This window comes from Panthera tigris, chromosome D2 (genome assembly GCF_018350195.1).
Source record: "Panthera tigris isolate Pti1 chromosome D2, P.tigris_Pti1_mat1.1, whole genome shotgun sequence".
Classification (NCBI taxonomy): Eukaryota; Metazoa; Chordata; class Mammalia; order Carnivora; family Felidae; genus Panthera; species Panthera tigris.
Genome location: NC_056670.1, coordinates 1457979 through 1466008, shown reverse-complemented (window position 1 = coordinate 1466008; position 8030 = coordinate 1457979). Strand labels below are relative to the sequence as shown.

Sequence of the window (8030 nt, the reverse complement as noted above, 5' to 3'; positions counted from 1 at the left end):
TAAAGCAGCCAAAGTGAGAATATTCTCCAAAACTCAGATAACCCACTCACAGACTATGAAGAATGAGGTCACTTTTGGCTTAATGTGTCCAGTCATTATTTGTATCAATCAGGTTGGATTCTGTTCAGCCTCGCACTCCATTACTCTAGGGGATAAATACGGACCAAGTGGCCTAAGTGTTCCAGAACCAAAGACATCGCAAGGCCTTTAAAAATTAGGCTGCATTAATGGTTTTATCTAGAACTTGGTTGTTAAGAGCCAGAAAATTCTGTTTTTAATTTTTTTTCCTCCAGTGATGACTATGTCAGTGATTTGGGGAAGTTACCATAATTTTCTGACGGTCGGTTTCTTTATCTGTAAAATAGGGGCAGTCGCACTTAGTTGATAAAGTTATTTTCACAAATCCACGGGCCACCGTTTTCAGATCTCTCATCAGAGGGCTCAGGAACGTTCAGGCCATGTCATCAGTGGGCACTCTGAGTTTACAACTTTAGGGATTCATTTTTCTTTAGCTCTTCACTTTGAAGCAAGGGTCAGCAAACCATGGGCTGCAGGCCAAATCCAGCCACCCACCTGTTTTGGAAATGTTCTATTGGAACACAGCCGTTCTCTTTGTTTGGATATATTCTGGCTGCGTTGGCACTACAATGGCAGAGTTGAGTAGCTGTGACGGAGACCTGACAGCCAAAATATTTACTACCTGATGTTTTCAGAAAGTTTCAGAAAAAAGGAGTAGAAAAAGGAGTTTCCAAAATAAACTTTGAGGTCAGCCTAATAGCATCGGTGACCAGGAAGGCTAAAAACCCCACAGTCCGTTTCTGAGGCGAATAACCAGAGGTAACATCTCTTTGAAAAATTATACTGATGGATCAGAAGTGAATTTTTTGGTTACTGATATTGATAGGCCTTACCTTCTATAAACAAGCAGGATTACTTCTCAACATGTATTATTAAATTGTCTCTTTTTCAAGAGAAAGAGTAGAAATGGAAAAAGTTACATATGCTAGGGACTTTGATGTTTGCTGGGAAATATGACCATGGAGGCGACAAGTATGTATCTGTTACAGAAGAAGTGGTTCTGAATTAATTCAAGGGGGAAAAATATCCTTTTGGATTGTAACTCAAGTGTTAAATGAAACTGTTCATTTTTATGTCCGGGAAGAGAAGCCAAGTTACACGTTTTCATTAAGTCACTTTCCCTCTCCGTGTCTGCTGGGCACACCTGTTACAGGAAAGGGGTGTGCTCAATGGGTTCTATGCATCCTTCAACTTCGGAGGTTTTAAAATGCTGTTCTATTTTTTTTTTTTAATTTTTTTTAACGTTTATTTTTGAGACAGAGAGAGACAAAGCATGAATGGGGGAGGGTCAGAGAGAGGGAGACACAGAATCCAAAACAGGCTCCAGGCTCTGAGCTGTCAACACAGAGCCCGACGAGGGGCTCGAACTCGCGGACGGCAATATCATGACCCGAGCCAAAGTCAGCTGCTTAACCGACTGAGCCACCCAGGCGCCCCCTATTTTTTATAATTTCTATTTCAATGATTTTACTGAAGTACAACAGACGTTATAATAAACCATATATTTTTAATTATAAATGTAATAAGTTTTGACATCTGCACACATGGGTGAAATCATCACCACGATCAAGATATACAACATATTGGTCACCCAAAAAAGTTTCCCCGTACAACTGTGAACTTCCTCCTTCCTGCCTTCCACTTCCTTCCAGGTCTGTTTTCTGTCACCATAGAATAGCGTGCCTCTTCTAGAACTCTTAAAAAATTGAAATATACAGTATGTACTTTTTTCCCCTTTTAGTTTCCTTAACTCTGAATAATTACTGAGAACCAACCCCCCTCTGTGTCATGTACTGATGGTACATTCCCATTTATCGCCAGGTAGCATTCCATTCCAGGAATGAGTTGTGGTACGTCTATTCCTACAGTGACGGACATTTGGATTATCGCAAATTACAGTTCTGATTATTATACAAGTCCCTCTGTATACGTATAACTTCATTTCTCTTGGGTAAACGTCCAGGAATGGAATGTTCAAATTTGTAAGGTCACTGCAACACTACATATTCCGATCAGCACTGCATGAGCGTCCCAGCTCATCCATAAGCTCATAGAAACTGGGCATAACAAGTCTTTTGTTTTTAGTGGTTCTAATAGGTATGTAGGTGTATTTCAGTGTGGTTTTAATTCACATTTATTTAACAAGTATTGTGTCGAGCATCTTTTCATGCACTGATTTGTTGGGTGTATGCTCAGTTAAATGTCCAAATCCTTTGTTTTATTATTAACCCTTTATATTTATTATTTATTATTAATAATTTATTATTTTTTTATTATTATTTTGATCGTATATTATGGGTACAAGTTCTATATCGGACATATGATTTTCAAACGTTTTTAGTAGGTTCATGTATTCTGTGGCTTTAATTTTTATTCACTTAAGAGTATTTTTTTTAAGTTTATCACTTTGATGAAGTCCAATTTATCAATTTGTTATTTTATGAATCATGCTCTTGCTTCTAGGACATTTTTGCCTTATTCAAGTTCACAAAAGTCTTCTTAGTCTCCTTTAAAAAATGTATTTGCTTTAAGTTTTATATTTAGGTGTATGTTCTAGCTTAGGTTACTTTTAACATGAAGTGTGAAAGATGCATTAAGGTTACTATTTGTCTATGGATTTTTTATGAACATTTTCCATAACCAATTTTGCCAGAATGATTTATAAAAGGCTAATTCTGTCTACACTGAGTTGCTTTTCAATCTTTGTCAAACATGAGTTGTCCATACACAACTTAGTCTATTTCTGGATTCTCTACTATGTTCCATTGATTTACCTTATGTTAGGTCTACACCTTCTTGATTGTTCCTAATAAATCTTAAAGTCAGGTGTTGTTAGTCTCCTGAATTTGTTCTTTTTATCTAAAGTGTCTTGCTTGTCTAGGTCCTTTGAATCGCCATTGGAATTATAGAATCACTTTGTAGATATCTACCGTAAAAATCACACTGGTGTTTTGATGGGATTTAACTTATTCAAACACTTTTGGGAAAACAGATGCCCTCATAGTACTTACTGTTGCAATCTGTGAACATGGTCTCCATTTCTTTAAGCTATTTTTAAAGTCTCTCAGCAATAATTTGTACTCCTATTGCGTGTTTCTTTTATGTTTTTTAAAGTTTTAACTGAAATTTCGGTTATTAACATACAGGGTAAAATCAGTTTCAGGTGTACAATGTAGTGACTCGACACCATCACGCAACACCCAGGGCTCACCACAAGAGTACTTTTAATCCCCATCACCTATTTCACTCATCCCTCCACTCACCTCCCCTCTGGTAACCATCAGTTCATGCTCTGCAATGAAGAGTCTGTTTCTTGGTTTGGGTCTCTCTCTTTCTCCCCCATTGCTTGTTTTGTTTCTAAAATTCCACATATGAGTGAAACCATATGGTACATGTCTTTTCTCTGACTGACTTATTTTGCTTAGCGTAATACTCCCTAGGTCCATCCACGTTGTTTCAAATGGCAAGATTTTGTTTTTTGGGTTTTTTTTTTTTAATAGCTGAGTAAAATTCCGTTGTGTGTATATGTATACATCTTTACCCATTCATCTATTGATAGACACTTGAGCTATTTCCATAATTTGGCTATTACAGATAAACCTGCAATAAACATCAGAGTGCATGTACCCCTTGGAGTCAGTATTTTTGTATTTTGGGGGTAAATATTTAGTAGTGCAATTGCCAGATCTTGGGAAATAATAGTCAACCTTTTGAAGAACCTCCCTACTATTTTCCAGAATGGCTGCACCAGTTTGCATTTCCACCAACAGTTCAAGAGGGTCCCCCTTTCTCTACATCCTTCCCAACACCTGTTGTTTCTTGTGTGTTAATGTTAGTCATTCTGTCAGGTGTGAGGTGGTATCTCATTGCGGTTTTGATTTGCGTTCCCCTGATGATGAGTGATGCTGAGCATCTCTTCATGTGTTTGTTGCCCCCTGTATGTCTTCTTTGGAAAAATATCTATTCACGTCTTCTGCCCATTTTTAAGTGCATTGTTTGGGCTTTCAGTGTTAAGTTGTATAAGTTCTTTATAGACTTTGATTACCAACACTTTATCAGATATGTTATTTGCAAATATCTTCTCCCATTCTGTTGGTTGCCCTTTAGTTTTGTGGATTGATTCCCTCACTGTGCAGAAGCTTTTTATTTTGATGAAGTCCCAATAGTTTCTTTTTGCTTTTGTTTCCCTTGCCTAGGAGACTTGTCTAGAAATAAGTTGTTACAGCTGAGGTCAGAGAGTTTACTGCCTGTGTTCTCCCCTAGAATTTTGATGGTTTCCTGTCTCACATTTAGGTCTTTCATCCATTTAGAATTTATTTTTGTGTATGGTGTGATAAAGTGGTCCAGTTTCATTCTGTTGCATGTTGTTGTCCAGTTTTCCCAGCACCATTTGTTGAAGAGACCGTCTCTTTCCCATTGCCTATTCTTTTCTGCTTTGTCGAAGATTAATCGACCATACAATTGGGGGTTCCTTTCTGGGTTTTATGTTCTATTCTATTGATCTATGTGTCTATTTTTGTGCCAGTCCCACACTGTTTGATCACTAAGGTTTGTGATATAACTTGAAGTCCAGATTTGTGATGCCTCCAGCTTTGCTTTACTTTTTCAACATTGCTTTGGCTCTTTGGTTTCTTTTGTGGTTCCATACAAATGTTAGGATTCTTTGTTCTAGCTGTACGAAAAATGCTGTTGGTATTTTGATAGGGATTGCTTTAAATCTGTAGATTTATAGGAATTTAATATAATATATTAGACATATAATATAGACATTTTAACAATATTTGTTCTTCCAATCCTTGAACATGGAATGTCTTTCCATTTCTTTTTGTCGTTTTCAGTTTCTTTCATCTGTGTTTTATAATTTTCAGAGCACAGGTAGCTCACCTGTTTAGCTAGGGTTATTCCTAGATATATAATTGTTTTTGTCCAATTTTAAATGGAATTGGTTCCTTAATTCTTCTTTCTGCTGTTTCATAACTGGTGTATAGAAACGTGACGTTACTGAATTGATGCATCCTAGCAATTTTTTGGTGGTGTCTTTCGAGTTTTCAATACAGGATATCATGTCATCTACAAAGTGTGCAATTTATATTTCTTCCTTACTGATTTGGATGCCTTTTATTTCATTCAAAATACAGAACACTTCATGAATTTGCACGTCATTCCTGTGCAGGGGCCATGCCAATCTCTGTATCATTCCAATTTTAGTATCTGTGCTGCTGAAGTGAGCACTATTTATCTTCCATTGAGCTTGGTAATTAGTATCTTTCAAGGAGTTTATCAATTTTATATATAAACATTTTTAATGTATTGGTATAAAGGTTTTTATAATATCCCCTTAAACTTATCCTGTCGGTATATTTTCTAGTGGTGTCTCCTTGCTCGTTCCTGATTATCGGTTAAGATTGTCTTCTCTGTTTTGCTGATCAAAGTGGGTAAAGATTTGTCAATTTGACGCATCGTCTCAAATACTAGGCATTTAGTTTCACTGACTTTCTCTACTATTTTTCTGTCACATTTAACTTATTTCCACTTTGATCTTCACTGCTTCTATTCGTCTTGGCTTCAATTTGCTCATCCTTTTCCAGTTCCTTAGAAGAGGAATCTATGAGCCTTGATTTGAGACCTATCTTTTCTAGAATTAACATTTAATTCTACATTTGCCTCCAAAGTGTCACTTTAGCAACATTGCACACATTTTCATATGCCACGTGTCCATTTTTACTAAGCTCAAATACGGTTTTAACTTAATCTTTGAATGTTTTCAGTGGACAGTGAGTTATTTCGAGTTGTGCTATTTAATTTTCCAATTTGGGAGATTGGCCACGGTTCTTTCAGTTATTGATTTCCAATTCGGTTCTACTGTTTAATGGAAGGGTACTTTCCATGGCCTTAAATCTTTTTCCATTTTATAGACGCTTGTTTGAGGGCACAGAATATGATCTATCTTGAATGGTGTCCTGTGTGTACTCGGAATACGGTAATAATAAGGGTTTTCATGTGATTGATAATCATAACATCTGTGTCACTTTTGATAGACACGTTTTCTCTTTTTATGGTTTCACTTTCCTCCTTCCTGGCAGCTTAGTAATTTTTAATAGGATGCCAGTCACTGGGAATTGTATCGTGCTCATTGCTGAACATTTTAGAAAGATACTCTCAGTTCGTTTTCAGACATAGTTACGCCAGTTTTCCTCTAGAGTCTTGCTTCTAAGATTTGCAGGGAAGGCTGGAGCTGTTTTCTGTCTAGGGCTAATCACTCCCTTTACTAAGGCCAGACCTTTCTTTACACCCTAGCCACTGCCTGCTGGATCAAGAGGTTTTCTAGACTAACAGTTGGGAAGAGGCCCTACTCCAAGCCCTGCACCTCTGGGGGTTTACACCTTTATTCCTTTTTGGTGGGTCTTTCCACCACCTTGAGGGCTTTCATTTAATGAACATGTTAATCAATACTTCACAAAACACCTGAGGGTGTTTCTGGAGATCTCTGGAAGTCTATCTTTATACTTCTTTCTCAGTTACTTTGTTGTGGAAACCCTGGTTGTCCGATCCCCCCGCCCCCAACCAGACTCTTGGCTCTGAGTTCTCAACTCAAGGAACATACTGGATTCACCTGGGTCCCTTGCCCATACGCCTGGGCAATGATAAAGCTCGCCTCGTTTTTATCTCTCATCTCTCAAGAAACACTGTCCTTTGTTTCCTGATAGACAGCATCCTGAGAAGCATCAGTTCATATACTTTGCAGTTTTTCAGCAGCCCAGTAAATTCCGACGCTAATCGCCTACCTTGCCCAGAAGTGAAAGTCATATATCTTATTTGTCAATGCTTGAGGTTGAGATAAACTGTTGAAATGATTCCATTTAAAGTGTGAAAACATTGAGAGAAGCTTCACTCTAAAAATATTTAGTACAGTAGCTTCCCTTATTCCACTGTAGGGAATACTGTAAGGGGTAGGAGGAGGGAATTAATCTAATAAGTTAATATGTTTCTATTTCCAAGCGCTCAACTGTATTAATCTTGCAATGCATGTGAAAGAAATCATGTATTTTACAAGTACTTGGTGCTATACAGTTAGATGCATTCTTGACAATATGCCAAGTTACAAAAATCTGGTGTGTTTCCTACCTGAACGCATCTTTACATAGCCTGAAAACTTTGTAGAAAGCAATTATTGTATGTTAATTGTATTCAATTAAATAAGGTATAATTATCTATTTCTAATTTGTATCATTTATATTAAAATAATATACGGATGATGCTTTTTAATTGTTTCTTGACTTGATGTCTATGTATGTTATTGCTAGAATAATTACGAGTATTCAGATGTGGGTAAAGATGTTAAAATATACCGAATGAATTCAGATGTTGAAGCAATTAATGGTAATCCAATTATTTCCTTTAAAAACTGAAAATATCAGATCCAAATAAATAAAATGTATCCTTTTTAAAACTGCAGTTGCCTAGTTTTCCCATTGCATCTTACTGGATATTATGAATGTTCTTTTGAGGAAGTCAGTGCGATTTCCAGTAACATGAGACATCAAACCAGAGGAAAAGGGAACCATCTTTGTTTCTCGAGCTTTTGTTGATGTTGTCGCTGCCGTTTTGCGTATTTCTGTTATATGCCAGGGGACTCAGCCAAATAGCTGCCTCAGCTGAAAAGGGGAAATGCAAACGGTTCAGCCTTGGTAAGAAAACTGAAATCCCACAGCGCAATCGACCCTCTATCTTCCCGTGTATGGACGGCGAGTAGGTCATCTCTAAAAGCTACAAAGAATCATGGGGACTATTAATAAGCCTTAGTAGATGGGGGGGGGGGGGGATCATATAAACTTATGCAAATAAATAACAACTTAAGTAAATACTGAAGTGTGGTTTTAGTTGGCAACTTGGAGTATTATTTGCTTTCTGAATACTCATAACTTGAATCTGAAGCATCTAAAACTGTTTAG

The 8030-nt window shown here is 37.2% G+C and overlaps 1 non-coding gene across 1 annotated transcript; it reads right to left on the bottom strand.

Moving 5' to 3' along the window:
• Positions 1-5206: 5206 nt before the first annotated feature.
• Positions 5207-5310, bottom strand: LOC122232213. Its single transcript, XR_006209558.1, has one exon. It is a non-coding gene; the product is annotated as a U6 spliceosomal RNA (small nuclear RNA).
• Positions 5311-8030: the final 2720 nt, after the last annotated feature.